The sequence below is a fragment of the Hyperolius riggenbachi genome, chromosome 7 (assembly GCF_040937935.1).
Source record: "Hyperolius riggenbachi isolate aHypRig1 chromosome 7, aHypRig1.pri, whole genome shotgun sequence".
NCBI classification, from domain to species: domain Eukaryota; kingdom Metazoa; phylum Chordata; class Amphibia; order Anura; family Hyperoliidae; genus Hyperolius; species Hyperolius riggenbachi.
This window is the reverse complement of record NC_090652.1, coordinates 111,046,192-111,063,736: the sequence shown is the minus strand read 5'-3', so window position 1 is coordinate 111,063,736 and position 17,545 is coordinate 111,046,192. Positions and strand designations below refer to the sequence as shown.

Sequence of the window (17,545 nt, the reverse complement as noted above, 5' to 3'; positions counted from 1 at the left end):
ACAGAACTCGGAAGCATTTGACCAATCAGAGAAAGCAGAGTCAACACAGAAAACAGAAATCGTAAATTCTGTGGAATTGGTAATCAGAATTTCAGAAATTCATTGCTTAAGTTCCAATTTACAACTTTGCACCACTTCATCAGATTTTAGCAAAAATTTGATCAAAACGACTATACTAGCTAGTTTTACGTAGCCGGGTGATTTCTTCCCCTACAATTCGTCTGATCATGCCGCTGATCAATAAACTGTCCAGAATCAATCAGGAGTTTATCATTCAGCAGGGCTGGATTTACCATAAGGCACTGTAGGCTTGTGCCTACAGGCGCCAAATGATGGAAAGGTGGCTCACTCCTCCCCCCTAGTGCTTTCTCCTTCCCTATGCAGAGTCCCAAGTAGAGCATAAATGAGAGGTTACTCACCCAGGTCTCTGCATTCCACTGATAAGATCTCCCATTAATTGGGGGCACCTCTAGCTACCTAATACCTGGCGGCACCTCTAGCTACTTAGTATTAGGTAGCCAGAGGTACACTCAGTATTTAGGGACACCTGTGGCTACCTATACCGGGCAGGGGAAGTAAGAGAGAAGTGACAGCAGGGCCAGCCAGCACACTTGCGGTCAATAGATGCTGGCAGGTTTGTGTGATTGAATAAGTTGGAAACATGGACCTCTGTATAGCCTTTACCTTTAACATGTTACTACCAATTATCCTAACATTTAGTTAGGAAATATTAATCAGAGGCGTGAAAAGAATTTTCATAGCAAATTCTACTTGTAGATGTCATCCCATTCCTTTATTTCATCTCATTTTTTCAGCCGTCTTGGATTTTGTAAATACTGCACCCCATTTACCCACAGACTGGCATTTATACAATTTATGCACGGAATTAATACCGACCGTAAGCAGCAAATTATTACCTTCCATTCCAGGGACACGGTAAGTAGGTTTCTCATTGTGCTGCCTGGCTCTAATTAACAAACCTTGCATTAATATATTATACAATGGCTTTATATTCGGCTTAGTTCTAAGGCAGCTGGTTGTTAGTGAAAATATTCCATTATCTGGTTTCATGGTTATATGGTTACTTTCACCTTGTGAAGGGTAGAGATCAGTTATGGGCGATGATGCACTAGTGGTGCTCAGCAGAGCTCGAATATTCGAGTAGCTCGAATATTCGAGCTCTTTTTCAGCTATTCGAGCTCGGTATTCGAGCTCCGAATAGCTGTAGCTATTCGAATGGGCTATCCGAGTACACTCGAATAGCCCATTCACTATTCGAGCTATTCGAGCAACCCGGCGCTATTCGAGCTCGGTACCGAGCTCGAATAGCGTCATAGCCCAGATTGATGTCCTTAGAGCCAATCAGAGGGCTCCCAGGCCCTCTGACGGCAGCCAATCACAGAGGGGGACCCTGGCCAGCCCCTACCCTATAAATAGCGGCCGCCATGTTCCGTTTCTCCATGCTTGCCTGAGACTTGTACAGAGAGAGAGTTGCTCCTTTGTGCTTTGGCTTAGCAAGTGCTCTATTGTGATCATTTACCTAGCGTTTTTGCTCACCTACACCTGCCATATACACCTATATTGTTGTTAGTTAGATAGACATTGTATTTTAGTTAGTAGCTTGTGTGTTACATTAGAGACAGGCAGCTGCTGCAAGCTTACAGGTTTAGGCCTCAGGGGGGCCTTGCCTCTGTGGGCAGCTGTCCTCTGTTTATTTCTCTCATCTATACCAGTATTTCTGCTGTCCTTTACTAATAGTATTGTAGTTATACTGTACTAGGAGTAGGACACTCACTGACTGTCACTGTTTATAGGCTACTAGCTAGCTCCTGCGTGTGTGCACTCACTCACTGTCTGTGTGTACACACACTCTATTTCCTTCTGATTACTGATAGATTATTGTTAGTTAGTTGTACTTACTTACTACTTACTCTTACTGTACCCGTAGGGACACTCACTGTCACTGTTCATATAGGCTACTAGCTCCTGCGTGTGCGCACTGCACTCACTGTCTGAGTGTACACACACAACACACACTCTATTTCCTTCTGATCGCTGATTGATTATCGTAATTAGTTAGTTCTACTTACTGTTACTACTTACTCTTACTGTACTAGGAGTCTAGGACACTCAGTCACTGTCCATAGGCTACTAGCTCCTGCGTGCGTGCACTCACTGTCTGAGTGTACACACACCCACACCCCATTTCCTTCTGATCGCTGATTGATTATTGTAATTAGTTAGTTCTACTTAGGGCCCTTTTCCACTAGCGGCGTTTGCGATGCTGAATCGCAAAAACGCAAACCGCTAGCGATTTTACAATCGCTACGGTTTGCTTTTTAACATGGGAATCGCGGTAGGTCATTTCCACTACCGCGATTCGTTTTTGCGGGGAACGCGAACGCGCGGCGGAGCGATAATTGCCGCGATTTTGCTATGCAGTGCATAGCATAGCAAAATCGCGGCCGCAAACGTCGGGGGAATCGCCGGTTTTGCGATTCAGCAATCGCTAGCGTTCAGCGTGAATGCTAGCGATTGCAGGTGGAAAAGGGCCCTTACTGTTACTACTTACTCTTACTGTACTAGGAGTCTAGGACACTCAGTCACTGTCCATAGGCTACTAGCTCCTGCGTGCGGTCACTCACTGTCTGAGTGTACACACACCACCCACACTCCATTTCCTTCTGATCGCTGATTGATTATTGTAATTAGTTAGTTCTACTTACTGTTACTACTTACTCTTACTGTACTAGGAGTCTAGGACACTCAGTCACTGTCCATAGGCTACTAGCTCCTGCGTGCGGTCACTCACTGTCTGAGTGTACACACACCACCCACACTCCATTTCCATCTGATCGCTGATTGATTATTGTAATTAGTTAGTTCTACTTACTGTTACTACTTACTCTTACTGTACTAGGAGTCTAGGACACTCAGTCACTGTGTTCATAGGCTACTAGCTCCTGCGTGCGTGCACTCACTGTCTGAGTGTACACACACCCACACTCCATTTCCTTCTGATCGCTGATTGATTATTGTAATTAGTTAGTTCTACTTACTGTTACTACTTACTCTTACTGTACTAGGAGTCTAGGACACTCAGTCACTGTCCATAGGCTACTAGCTCCTGCGTGCGGTCACTCACTGTCTGAGTGTACACACACCACCCACACTCTATTTCCTTCTGATCGCTGATTGATTATCGTAATTAGTTAGTTGTACTTACTGTTACTACTTACTCTTACTGTACTAGGAGTCTAGGACACTCAGTCACTGTGTTCATAGGCTACTAGCTCCTGCGTGCGTGCACTCACTGTCTGAGTGTACACACACCCACACTCCATTTCCTTCTGATCGCTGATTGATTATTGTAATTAGTTAGTTCTACTTACTGTTACTACTTACTCTTACTGTACTAGGAGTCTAGGACACTCAGTCACTGTGTTCATAGGCTACTAGCTCCTGCGTGCGTGCACTCACTGTCTGAGTGTACACACACCCACACTCCATTTCCTTCTGATCGCTGATTGATTATTGTAATTAGTTAGTTCTACTTACTGTTACTACTTACTCTTACTGTACTAGGAGTCTAGGACACTCAGTCACTGTGTTCATAGGCTACTAGCTCCTGCGTGCGGTCACTCACTGTCTGAGTGTACACACACCACCCACACTCCATTTCCTTCTGATCGCTGATTGATTATTGTAATTAGTTAGTTCTACTTACTGTTACTACTTACTCTTACTGTACTAGGAGTCTAGGACACTCAGTCACTGTGTTCATAGGCTACTAGCTCCTGCGTGCGGTCACTCACTGTCTGAGTGTACACACACCACCCACACTCCATTTCCTTCTAATCGCTGATTGATTATTGTAATTAGTTAGTTCTACTTACTGTTACTACTTACTCTTACTGTACTAGGAGTCTAGGACACTCAGTCACTGTGTTCATAGGCTACTAGCTCCTGCGTGCGTGCACTCACTGTCTGAGTGTACACACACCCACACTCCATTTCCTTCTGATCGCTGATTGATTATTGTAATTAGTTAGTTCTACTTACTGTTACTACTTACTCTTACTGTACTAGGAGTCTAGGACACTCAGTCACTGTGTTCATAGGCTACTAGCTCCTGCGTGCGGTCACTCACTGTCTGAGTGTACACACACCACCCACACTCCATTTCCTTCTGATCGCTGATTGATTATCGTAATTAGTTAGTTGTACTTACTGTTACTACTTACTCTTACTGTACTAGGAGTCTAGGACACTCAGTCACTGTGTTCATAGGCTACTAGCTCCTGCGTGCGTGCACTCACTGTCTGAGTGTACACACACTAAATTTACTTGTGATTACTACTGATTATTGTAACTGCTAGTTGTACTTCCTGACTGTTACTACTTACTTACTGTACTAGGGGACACTCACTCAGTCACCTCACCAACCAACCCACTCCATTAAAGTACCCCACTTTTCACCCGCCCTTTTAAAAAACTTTTGTCTATACGCCCAAAACATTGAAGATGTCTGGAAGTGGCAGCCAGCGCGGTTTGGGCAAGGGGAAGGGCAGCAAGGGAATCAGGAGGAGAGGGAGCAGCATTGTGGCAAGCCGCGGCCGCGGGCGCGCCACCATGCACAGTTCCGCAGCAGCAGCAGCAGCGTCAGTGGCTAACATTCCTCCCATAGCCACTGGCCGTGGACGCCTTGGGCGCCGCCCAGCAGGAGCATCTGCAACTCACGCTGCAGAGACACAGCAGCAGCAGCGTGTAGCACCTGCTCCCATTTTCCTCCAGCCGGGTCGGAAACGTCCCATTGAGGAAAAGGATGCAGACACTGTGGTGCAACTCATGACGGAGGATGAGCATTCCGCCATCAGCTCTGCATCCGAGGCCTCCACCCTCACCACCACCACCACCACCACCACCCCTGTTCGCAGCAGCCGCCCAGCAGGGCCTGGGGAGGAGGCCAGTTCACCATCAGTCGCCGACCTGTCACTCAGCAGTCTTTTTACCCCAGGCACCATCAGGGTATTGTCTGCTGTTGTTGGCGATTTTGAGGAGGAGATGCTGATGGGCACTTTGGGGGAGGAGGGATTGGACAGCAAGACTGTGGCGACAGTCAAGCGTCCCATCCATGCATCAGGAGAGGAGTTTGGGGGGTCATCATCCCAGCAGGACATGTTTCAGGAGGGGCATGATGATGATGACCCGGTGACAGACAGAGACTGGGTGCCACCACCTCCAGGGGATGTCGTCCTCAGCAGCTCTGAGGAGGAGGAGGAGGAGGATGCGCTTGTGGGCCTTGCAAGGAGGCGCATCATTGCAAGCATTGGCAGCGTCCCACACCCTGCTGGTGTCTCAGGCTCAGCAGCAGCAGCAGCAGCATCAGCCAGTACCACCACCAGCCGCACCCAAGCCCCCCCCCAACCACCACAGGGAGACAGGCAGCAGCGCTTCCATGCCGTAGGGGGATGTTTCTGTCACCAATCTGGCGCTTTTTCACCATGCCCACTGTGTACAGCAAGTACGCCACTTGCAACCACTGTCAGCGGAAGTTGAGCAGAGGTGCAGACCCCTTAAAGTTCAGCACCAGCTCGCTCATCAACCACCTTGCGGCTAAACATTTCCACCAGCATGAGGAGTTCCAGAGGCTGAAGGCATCTGGTGCTGGCAGTGGCACCACACCCATCACTGCACAGCCTTCAGCAGCAGCAGCAGCAACAGCAGCCACCCGCCCTCCTGCTCCTCCAGCAGCACCAGCAGGAGTGCGGAAACGCACTGCTCCTCCCCCCTCTGCAACTCCTGCCGCCGACACTGAGGCCTGTTCTGGCAGCCAGTCCTCAGTGGCCTCCTCTGCTGTGTCTGCTGATTCCCGTGTCAGCAAAAGGCCACGCCAGAGCCTTTTGAGCGAGTCCTTCCAGGGGGTGGTTAGGGCTCTGCCTCCCAGCAGCCGTCGCGTGCGGCAGCTGAACGGCTTGCTGGCACGGGCCATGTTCTCCCAACTCCTGCCGTACACGCTCGTGCAGGAGGGGAGCGACATTCGTGCGCTGCTTGCTTGCGCAGCCCCAGACTGGCAGCTCCCCAGCAGACACTTTTTCTCCCGCAAGGCCATTCCTGCACTGCACCGCTTTGTGATGGCCAATGTGGAGCGAGGGCTGGAGCACGCGGTTGGTGAAAGGGTCCACGTCACCATGGACTCCTGGAGCAGCCGCTTCGGGACAGGCCGCTACCTGTCCTTCACTGTCCACTGGGTCAGCTTGGTGGAAGGGGGTGAGGATGGGAGAGCAGCAGTGGGCACAGCAGCAGCAGCAACACAGTGGGTGGTGCCACCCCGCAGGCTCAGGGGAACTGCAGCAGGTTCCTCCGATCCTCTGCCATCCTCCGGCACACCTGGCCAAACCCCCCGCCTCAGCAGCAGCGTGAAGGCCCGCCACTGCCAAGCGCTGCTGCACTTGGTCAGCCTTGGGAAGACCAAGCTGACGGCAACCCATGTGTTGGCCAAACTCCAGGAGCAGGAGAGGATTTGGCTGACCCCCAGAGGCCTCAGAGTCGGAGAGGTGGTGGCCGACAATGGGGCCAATCTGGTTGCCGCAATAGACAGGGGAAACCTGACCCACATCCCCTGTCTTGCCCACGTGCTGAACCTGGTGGTGCAGAAGTTCCTGCGCACCTACCAGGGGATGGGCGAACTGCTGGAAACGGCAAGGAATGTTGTGCGTCACTTCCGGCGCTCGGCTGCAGCCTGTGCGAGCCTGGAAGACGTGCAAAAGGAGCTGGATCTGCCACGCCATCGGCTGATCCTTGACGTTCCGACTCGCTGGAACTCCACCCTGGCGATGTTGGAGCGTCTGGTTGAACAGAGGCGCGCTGTCAAACAGTACCTTGCCCTGGCCACTGTTTCCGCAGCTCTGAGAAGGGACAAGACCAGCAACTTCCCGTCCATCGTCCCCGATGATGACTGGAGGCACATGCAGCAGGTGTGCTTAGTGCTGGCTCCCTTCCTGCAGGCCACAAACATGGTGAGCAGGGACCATGCTATGGTCTGCGAGTGGGTGCCCCTGGTTTCTCTGCTGAACAGGGCCCTCGATGCTTTGCTGGAACAGGGAGCGGCAGCCTTGGACCAGCAGGAGCGGCAACCAGCTGCGCAGTCCACCTCTGAGGGGGAGGAGGAGGAGGACTTGGTGGAGGTCCCTGACCTGGCTGCTGATGAGGGGGATCAGCACAGCGCAGCTGAGTTGGTGCGGGGGTGGAGAGAGGATGAGGCGGCAGAGGAGGAGGATGAGGACAGCACTGACGTCGATGTGCCAGCAGACGTGGCCCGCCTCTTCCCAATGGCAGCGCACATGCTGACGTGCCTGCGCAGGGACCCCAGGGTGATCCAGATGAAGCAGAGGGAGGACATCTGGATCAGCATGATGTTGGACCCACGCCTCAAGGGGAAGTTGAGCCAGTTCCTGCCGCCTGCAGGAGGAGACCCAGCGCAACAAATAAGGAGCTTGCAGCAGGCCCTTGTTGAGCGCTTGGAGGAAGCCTTCCCCCAGCCTTCCACCCCCACTGTCCAGCAGCCAGCACAGAGGCAGCAGCAGGTGCCTGCATCCAGCAGCAGCAAGCGCCCCACAGACCTGCTGTCTCTCAGCCACGAGCTCTACAGGACTGTAGAGGCTCCGGCAGCAGTGACTAGAGAGGAGATGCATGCAGCAGCATCCTCCTCCGGTCACAGCCAGCGCCTGACCCGCATGGTGGCTGACTACATGGGGTCGTACAGCGGGCTTGACAGCGATGCCCCTGTTGATCCCATGGAGTATTGGGTCAAGCGCATGGAGATCTGGAGCGAGCTGGCGCAGTACGCCCTGGAAGTGCTGTCCTGCCCCCCTTCCAGCGTGCTGTCCGAGCGCTGCTTCAGTGCAGCTGGTGGCGTGGTCACCGAGAAACGCTCACGTCTGTCTCACAAGTCTGTGGACAGACTGACGTTTCTCAAGATGAACCAGGCGTGGGTGGAAGGCGAGTTCCTGGCCCCTGTTGTCGGCGAGAGGGGGACATGAACTGGCTGCCGGAACCATCGTTAATGTGCCTTACCACCCTTTACCACCTCCTGGCTCCTGCTCACTAAGCCAGCCTGGTTCACTTTGACTATTACGTCGCCTGCAGCCACACATTTTACACCTACAGTGGGCTGCTGTGTACTGCCCTTCTGCTGTCTGTCTGTGTTTCCCACTGCCAGCGTACACAGAATTACCTTCTTCTGCTGCCACTCTGCCACTAGCTATTACGTCAAACAATAGCTATATTGGTTGCAAAACCAAAAACCAAACAAACCATTAAAAAAAAAAAAAAGGTTTAATTTTTCTGAGGTGCCCGGGTTGAAAACTGTGTTGTCCCAGTTGTGTATTGGACACAATGTGGGCTGCACGACCGCTGTCTGGGACCTCCTGTTGTGTTTATTTACAGCCCTGGTATCACCGCTAGGTACCAGGGCTATTATGTCACGCTGCCTACCTGCTGCCACACTCACACTGCTCCTCCATACCTCCTCCTGCTGCTGCTGCTGCTGTCTGTCTGTGTTTCCCACTGCCAGGGTACACAGATGATTTACCTTCTGCTGCCACTCTGCCACCAGCTATTACGTCAAACAATAGCTGCTCGCCTACTCCTCCATTCCTCCTCCTGCTGCTGCTGTCTGTCTGTGTTTCCCACTGCCAGGGTACACAGATGATTTACCTTCTGCTGCCACTCTGCCACCAGCTATTACGTCAAACAATAGCTGCTCGCCTACTCCTCCATTCCTCCTCCTGCTGCTGCTGTCTGTCTGTGTTTCCCACTGCCAGGGTACACAGATGATTTACCTTCTGCTGCCACTCTGCCACCAGCTATTACGTCAAACAATAGCTATATTGGTTGCAAAACCAAAAACCAAACAAACCATTAAAAAAAAAAAAAAAGGTTTAATTTTTCTGAGGTGCCCGGGTTGAAAACTGTGTTGTCCCAGTTGTGTATTGGACACAATGTGGGCTGCACGACCGCTGTCTGGGACCTCCTGTTGTGTTTATTTACAGCCCTGGTATCACCGCTAGGTACCAGGGCTATTATGTCACGCTGCCTACCTGCTGCCACACTCACACTGCTCCTCCATACCTCCTCCTGCTGCTGCTGCTGCTGTCTGTCTGTGTTTCCCACTGCCAGGGTACACAGATGATTTACCTTCTGCTGCCACTCTGCCACCAGCTATTACGTCAAACAATAGCTGCTCGCCTACTCCTCCATTCCTCCTCCTGCTGCTGCTGTCTGTCTGTGTTTCCCACTGCCAGGGTACACAGATGATTTACCTTCTGCTGCCACTCTGCCACCAGCTATTACGTCAAACAATAGCTATATTGGTTGCAAAACCAAAAACCAAACAAACCATTAAAAAAAAAAAAAAGGTTTAATTTTTCTGAGGTGCCCGGGTTGAAAACTGTGTTGTCCCAGTTGTGTATTGGACACAATGTGGGCTGCACGACCGCTGTCTGGGACCTCCTGTTGTGTTTATTTACAGGCCTGGTATCACCGCTAGGTACCAGGGCTATTATGTCACGCTGCCTACCTGCTGCCACACTCACACTGCTCCTCCATACCTCCTCCTGCTGCTGCTGCTGCTGTCTGTCTGTGTTTCCCACTGCCAGGGTACACAGATGATTTACCTTCTGCTGCCACTCTGCCACCAGCTATTACGTCAAACAATAGCTGCTCGCCTACTCCTCCATTCCTCCTCCTGCTGCTGCTGTCTGTCTGTGTTTCCCACTGCCAGGGTACACAGATGATTTACCTTCTGCTGCCACTCTGCCACCAGCTATTACGTCAAACAATAGCTATATTGGTTGCAAAACCAAAAACCAAACAAACCATTAAAAAAAAAAAAAAGGTTTAATTTTTCTGAGGTGCCCGGGTTGAAAACTGTGTTGTCCCAGTTGTGTATTGGACACAATGTGGGCTGCACGACCGCTGTCTGGGACCTCCTGTTGTGTTTATTTACAGCCCTGGTATCACCGCTAGGTACCAGGGCTATTATGTCACGGCGAGCTGCCTGCCTCATTGACTGCCTGCTGCCACACACTCATCCTCCTCCTCCTGCTGCTGAATTTACCTCCTGCTGTCTTTGTGTTTCCACTGCCAGGGAGCACATACAATGGCGCTTCCAACATGCGTGCGCCCACCAGCTATTTGTTACGCTCAAAAATAGCTGCATTTCTTTAAAAAAAAAATTGAAAAGAGAAATACGTGAAGAAGAAGAAGACGATATTGAAAAGGAAGGAGAAGATGAAGATGAAGAAGAAGAAGAAGATGAAGAAGATGATGAAGAAGAAGAAGATGAAGAAGATGAAGAAGAAGAAGAAGAAGAAGAAGATGAAGAAGATGATGAAGAAGATGAAGAAGATGAAGAAGAAGAAGAAGAAGAAGATGAAGAAGAAGAAGAAGAAGAAGAAGAAGAAGAAGAAGAAGAAGAAGAAGAAGAAGAAGAAGAAGAAGAAGAAGAAGAAGAAGAAGAAGAAGAAGAAGAAGAAGAAGAAGAAGAAGAAGAAGAAGAAGATGATGAAGAAGATGATGATGAAGAAGAAGAAGAAGAAGAAGAAGAAGAAGAAGAAGAAGAAGATGAAGAAGAAGAAGAAGAAGAAGAAGAAGAAGAAGAAGAAGACAATATAGAAGAAGAAGAAGAAGATATAGAAGAAGAAGAAGAAGATATAGAAGAAGAAGATCGAGAAGAAGAAGAAGAAAGATAAAGAAGAAGAAGAACAAGTATATACAGTAACACTACTGAACAAAATTAAGGACACAACTTCTCTTTCCACATTTTTTTTTAAAGGAACATCCCCACATAATCACTTGCTGTTGTTACTTGGAAAAAAAGAGGTTTCTTGCATCATTCACCCTCAAAACAAGTGTTGGAAGGCTATTTAAGGCCAATTCGAATAGTCAGCTCGAATAGTTAGCTCGAATACCGACTCGAATAGTGAGCTCGAAGTCCGAGGTCGAATCGAATAGTAAAAATTATTCGACTCGAATATTCGACTGACCTCGAATAATTTACTATTCGAATTCGACCAAACTCGAATTTTAAAAAGGGGTATTTGAGCATCACTGTGATGCACTAGGCATAGATTACGAGGCTGCTTCAGTTGATATAACAAGTAGCAGAAATAGTAGCTTGCCCCGTGGTTCTCACATTGGCCTCAATTCACGGAGTTTTATCAAACACTTTATCAAACGTTTGATAAACGTTTGATAAATTACCTCATGGGTAAAATCTAATTTTGAATTCACTAAGGTGTTATATATTTATCGAATGTTTTACTGATAAAACGATTAACAAATATATAACACCTTTTTGAGATTTTACCCATGAGGTAAATTATCAAACGTTTGATAAAGTGTTTAATAAACGTTTGATAATGCTCCGTGATTTGAGGCCATTGTGTACAAAGACTGAGAGATGTCTAGCACAGTCATACATCTTAAGGGCTGGGACTCAATAGAAAGCGCAAATTGCCATGATGAGCGGATATGCCTTTTTTCTTTTGGCATTCATTTTTATGAAAATACTGTAAAATTTGACTTTCGAGCAAAAATGGCATCGAAAATTATTTTGTAATAAATTTGTGATTTTTCAAATTTTTTGCAAATTGTCACACTAAAACGGGTCTCGCACTTTTCGCTGTAAAATAGCAACTTTTTCCCAATTTTTTGCAAATTTCTTTGACCATATTTTCTCAAAATCGAAAATAGCATTTTTGATGCAAAAATGATTTTGGCGAAAATTCGCAAGCAACACTGGCAAATTGCTAACATTATCACTGAGCACTTTTGGTAGCGATTTTTGTAGCATTTTTCAGAGTGATTTCTAGAGGTTTTTTGTATATGATTTTGAACTTAAATCATGCAGTTTGTACAGCGATTGCGATTTGCCATTTTCATAGGTTTGGTAGTAAAAGGGCTGCAGGATCATTAGTTAATCAGAATCAATCAGTTATTGAAATGCGATTTTTCTTCAATCCTATTAATTATATTGAAGTGCAAGTGCTAAATGCTGTAGGCATCACAATTACGATTTAAAGAGACACTAAAGCGAAAAAAAAAATGATGATATAATGATTTGTATGTGTAGTACAGCTAAGAAATAAAGCATTAGTGTAATGATCGCTGCTGCAGCAGGTATTGCTGGAAGCAGTAGTGCTGCAGCTCAGGCAGTTCTGATCTATTTCCATGCAAGCTGCATAGCTTTGTCTGCCTTTCCCTGCTGTCAGCTTGTGACTGATTATCATTCACCTGTGTGGGAATCTGCATGTCTGCTCCCATTGGATGACCTCAGTATAAAGATCTGCTTCCTGCAGGGTTTCCTTGGGTTTTCATAGCTTCAGCTTAAGCCTGTCTTGCTGTCGCTTCAGCCCTCGATCGTGTTTCTTGTTCTAAAGATACTTTGCTGGCCTTTGCATCATATATTGGTTCATTGCCAATATATATGCATACCAGCACGTTTATTATTTTCCTTGTATTTGTGTTACGTTGATACATCAGTGTCGCTGATGTATACGTACACGAACTGTTTATATCCTGTGTGCAGTTAGTCAGCTTTCCAGCACGTTTTGGTAGGTTGCGCGTACCATGACCACCCGTGCTGAGGTAGTTACCCTGCTCCTGGTTCTGTTTGTGGATTGCGTTCATCTCTGCGAAGAGATAACGAATCCTTCTGAATCCTGTTCTGTTACCGTTTGTGGATTGCGTTCATCTCTGCGAGGAGATAACGAATCCTTCTGAATCCTGTCCTGTTACCGTTTGTGGATTGCGTTCATCTCTGCGAAGAGATAACGAATCCTTCTGAATCCTGTTCTGTTACTGTTTGTGGATTGCGTTCATCTCTGCGAAGAGATAACGAATCCTTCTGAATCCTGTTCTGTTACCGTTTGTGGATTGCGTTCATCTCTGCGAAGAGATAGCGAATCCTTCTGAGTCCTGTTCCCTGTATTACTCCATTCCTAGTCAGCGTTCCTGCTTATATCATATATCGGTTCATTGCCGATATATACATATGTTAGTCAGACGTTACAAATAGTTTCATTGATAGCTGTAATTGTAATACGCTAGGAAAACATACTTATTGTATATTTATCTGTGTTACGTTCATCTATCTTAATCCTGCTATTTTCTGACTGTCCTGTCCTGTCTTTGTGAGGCACGCCATCGCCGCATCGCATTGGCTGCCTCATTCCAGTCTGTCTGGTTTTGGACGCTTGCTGTCGCTAAGTAGCCGCTAGCTAGCAAGCGTTCATTCTGTCTACCTGTCCTGATCTCCTCAGTTCTGGTTTATGCGCTCAGCGCTACTTTGCACTGAGACGTTATAACGAAAGCATTGTTTGTGGCTGTCAGATCTGCACCGGCTCTGTGCGCCACAAATCTCCTATTGGAGTCACTCCTCCCCTCCACTATACTAGGGATAGCCTGTTTCCTTGTGCTAGTGTGTGTACCTCCTCCACGCCAGCTCATGCGTTGCATGCTGACTGTGGAGAATACACCACCAAGCCTTACAATTAGCAGCAGAGACATAAGTCTAATATTGTTTCCAGTACAGGAAGAGTTAAGAAACTCCAGTTGTTATCTATGCAAAAAAGCCATTGACCTCCACCACTTTCAAAGTCGCAGAGAGCTCTGTGTTCTGAAGGCTGTTATCTATCTTAACTGTATTATTTTTTTCTTTTACAGAGAACAGTTCAGTACAGGACAAAAATTCACTGCCTGTTCTGTAAAAAACATTTAAAATGATGAGTGATGTATAAACTACAAATGTTAGAGAATGATGCAATGTTTTTGCTACTAATGTTCTAGTAATTATCCGTACTACACAACCAATTCATTATATCATAATTTTTTTCTCTTCAGTGTCTCTTTAAGAAGATTAGGATTGCTAATGTGGCACCACCTCCATTGATTTTCATTAACTTAGAGGTTTTGGAATCGCCATCCGATTCCAAAACCCTTCTGAAAGCACGCAACTGGGCCCATGGCCTAGGAGACTCAGTTTTGGAGGGAAGGTCCCCCTTTCCCTCTGTTCCTCATCCCTCCTCAGTTCTATGATGAGGAATATGTAATATGTTTCCCCCCATTCCCTTTAGATTGTAAGCTCGCAAGGGCAGGGCTCTCTCCCCCTTTTGTGTCTTGGATTTCATTATACATTTTATTCATCATGTTACTTTTATCACTTTCATTACCAATTCTATATTTTGTATTTTGTATCATTCTTTGTATTTTGTCACTAATTATATATCTTGTACACTGTGTACACTATTGTCTGTATTATTATGTACCCCATTATGTTTGTTTCTTACTTTGTACAGCGCCATGGAATATGTTGGCGCTTTATAAATCAATAATAATAATAATAATATTATTTAAAGGAATTGGCTACTAGCCGCATCAGGTGCCAAAATCACTACTTAGGTGCCCGATTACCGAAAATTAAGAGGTCATCTGGGCCCCTGCTGATTGTGAGACCCTGTTGACCTGATTAGAGAGTAGGGACCTTTAGATTTAGCAGTTGATAAGTCATTCAACACTTGACTAGAGCTGTTTTCATTGAATGACTGGGTCGGATGCCAGACTGGATTTGATCAAAGAGGGAGTGCACTAAGTCTGAAATAAATTGTTGCTCACGTAGTCTGGAAGAAAAAAAACATATAAAAAGATAGGCCAGTAGTTGGGGAGGACATTAGGCCCAGAGAAGGTTTCTTGAGTATGGGTGTTATGAGGCATTGCTTGAATGTAAACAGAAAAAATGCCAGTGGAGAGGGAAAGTTTGAAGAGAGGTTAGGACAGGTATAATGGAAGAGGGGAGGTTTGTAAGGAGTTGATAGGGAATAAGATGAAAGGGGCAAACATTGTATAAAGCAAAAAGATGCAGTAACAATCTAAGATAAACACAGAGTTATTCTACAAATAAGCGTATTTATCAAGCATAGCAAATCAATAATGCTAAGTAGATTATATGTGTAGAGAACGAATGCCCTGCTACACGTTTGGTCGGTTACAAGTCCCATCTTTATTGTAACATCTATGGGCTCACAGCATAAAAGATCACACATATTAGAGCAGACATGGCTGCTTAGTCATAGCTAAGACAATAAAGATTGGATTTTTAACTGACCACACAGTGTAGCGGTACATCCTTTTTCCACACATTGCCTGGCATATTGATTCCCTGCTCCTGGTTGGACGGCTGTATGTATGGTGGTTTTAGTGGCCGTTTTTCCTCTTTTCTAAGTAGATTATATAGCATCACCCAGGGGCGTAACTAGAAATCACTGGGCCCCCCTGCGAATATTTGGATGGGGCCCCCCCCATAGGTGCCAAATAATCGTAATGGGGCAGCGTTTCACTGTAAATTAATTGTAAAGTGGGCAGCATTTTACCAGACAATCGTAATGTGGGCCAGAAAATCGTAATGTGGGCAGAGTTCACCAGAAAATCGTAATGTGGGCCTTTAGAAAATCATAATGTGGGCAGAGTTCACCAGAAAATCGTAATGTGGGCACCAGTCACCAGAAAATAGTAACGTGAGCAGCAGTCACCAGAAAATTGTAACGTGGGCAGCATTTACCAGACAATCGTAATGTGGGCAGCGTTCACCAGAATATCGTAATGTGGGACAGAAAATCGTAATGTGGGCAGAGTTCACCAGAAAATTGTAACATGGACAGCATTCACCAGACAATCGTAACTTGGGCAGTGTTCACCAGAAAATCGTAATGTGGGCCAGAAAATCGTAATGTGGGCAGCGTTCACCAGAAAATCGTAACGTGGACAGCATTCACCAGACAATCGTAACGTGGGCAGTGTTCACCAGAAAATCGTAATGTGGGCCAGAAAATCGCAATGTGGGCAGCAGTCACCAGAAAATCGCCATCTGGGCAGCAGTCACCAGAAAATTGCAATGTGGGCATCAGTCACCAGAAAATCCTAATGTGGGCAGCAGTCACCAGAATATCGTAATGTGGGCAGCAGTCACCAGAAAATCCTAATGTGGGCAGCAGTCAGTCACCAGAATGTCGTAATGTGGGCAGCAGACACCAGAAAATCCTAATGTGGGCAGCAGTCACCAGAAAATCGCAATGTGGGCAGCAGTCACCAGAAAATCGCAATGTGGGCAGCAGTCACCAGAAAATCGCAATGTGGGCAGCAGTCACCAGAAAATCCTAATGTGGGCAGCATACACCAGAAAATCGTAATGTGGGCAGCAGACACCAGAAAATCGCAATGTGGGCAGCAGACACCTGAAAATCGCAATGTGGGCAGCAGACACCTGAAAATCGTAATGTGGGCAGCAGACACCTGAAAATCGTAATGAGGGCAGCAGACACCTGAAAATCGTAATGTGGGCAGCAGACACCAGAAAATCATAATGAGGGCAGCAGACACCAGAAAATCGTAATGAGGGCAGCAGACACCAGAAAATCGTAATGTGGGCAGCAGACACCTGAAAATCACAATGTGGGCAGCAGACACCTGAAAATCGTAATGAGGGCAGCAGACACCTGAAAATCGTAATGAGGGCAGCAGACACCTGAAAATCGTAATGTGGGCAGCAGACACCTGAAAATCGTAATGTGGGCAGCAGACACCAGAAAATCGTAATGAGGGCAGCAGACACCAGAAAATCGTAATGAGGGCAGCAGACACCAGAAAATCGTAATGTGGGCAGCAGACACCTGAAAATCACAATGTGGGCAGCAGACACCTGAAAATCGTAATGAGGGCAGCAGACACCTGAAAATCGTAATGAGGGCAGCAGACACCTGAAAATCGTAATGTGGGCAGCAGACACCTGAAAATCGTAATGTGGGCAGCAGACACCTGAAAATCGTAATGAGGGCAGCAGTAATGTGGGGCTGTGGTGGGCAGCGAGCGGCGGGCAGATACATACCTGCTTCCGTGCGTTCCATTGGAGACTTCTCCCTCTAGCGGCTGACGTCACTTCCGGAAGTGACGTCAGCCGCTAGAGGGAGAAGTCTCCGATGGAACGCACGGAAGCAGGTATGTATCTGCCCGCCGCTCGCTGCCCACCACAGCCCCACAGACACTTACGAGCTGGAGGGGAGCACAGAGGGGAGAGCCCCGAGGTGAGGGAGAGGGGGGAACTACCCCTCTCCCCGCCGACTGTGGGCAAGGCTTTCCCCTCATGCTGCCACCCCTCCAGCACCCACAAAACGGCCCCAAGCGGGCCCCAGGGGGGGGCCGGGCCCCCCCGCGGGCGCAGGGGCTGCAGGGCCTATTCCTACGCCCCTGGGCCATCACCATAAGAACACTTACGTATTTGTTGGAGGTCCAGGGCCCACCCACACTTCCCTCTGGGTATTGCATGGTGGTTTGGAGGCCCCAGTCAGTGAGAGAGTCCTGGGCCCCCAGCTGTAATGTGAACCAGTGTTTGTGGTATTTGTTGGTTGGCCAAGTGGAAAACGGGAAATTCATGGGGACCATATTTGATGGAATGGATGCATAATGGAATTTAGAGAGTGGATATTTTTTC

At 47.6% G+C, this 17,545-nt stretch overlaps 1 long non-coding RNA gene across 1 annotated transcript in view; it reads right to left on the bottom strand.

Annotated features, from left to right (window-relative positions):
* LOC137525622 (uncharacterized) overlaps positions 1-17,545 on the bottom strand; it is a 142,054-nt gene that overhangs the window by 107,752 nt on the left and 16,757 nt on the right. The window lies entirely within an intron of this gene.